This window comes from Etheostoma spectabile, chromosome 1 (genome assembly GCF_008692095.1).
Source record: "Etheostoma spectabile isolate EspeVRDwgs_2016 chromosome 1, UIUC_Espe_1.0, whole genome shotgun sequence".
Taxonomy (NCBI): Eukaryota; Metazoa; Chordata; class Actinopteri; order Perciformes; family Percidae; genus Etheostoma; species Etheostoma spectabile.
In genome coordinates this window covers 23,455,878-23,456,363 of record NC_045733.1, presented here as the reverse complement: position 1 = coordinate 23,456,363, position 486 = coordinate 23,455,878, and positions in this window count along the sequence as shown.

Sequence of the window (486 nt, the reverse complement as noted above, 5' to 3'; positions counted from 1 at the left end):
ATTTCAAAAACATTTTAGCTATCTATTGTTTTCTGATTGCTAACGTTAGCTCTAAACGCCATTCAAGTATCAGCCTTTGTTGTGTTTGATGCTAACTTGTAGCTAAGCTAGCAGTGAACCAACATGGTTAACCCTTGTGTTGTCCTCCTGAACTTGTTGTCCTTCCGGTTCAAAATTGCAAATTAACTTTGTTTTTTCTCCTTTTTTTTCTGATGCTTTTTGAAACGTTTGTCACGTTAATAATACCTATTTTTTGTTGTTAAGAAAAACAGAAATTATGGATTATTTGGACTCATTTGTTTCAAATACTATAAAACTGAAAATGAAAGTAATCATTCATTTTACGTGGCTTCAATACAACTTACATCCACGCTTTCATGTTATTTTGGGGCAATTTGTCTCAAAGAAACCCACAACTCTAATCTACAAATTGGTCAAATTTGCCCCAAGGACAACACAAGGGTTAAGTAGGTCCATTTTTACTGT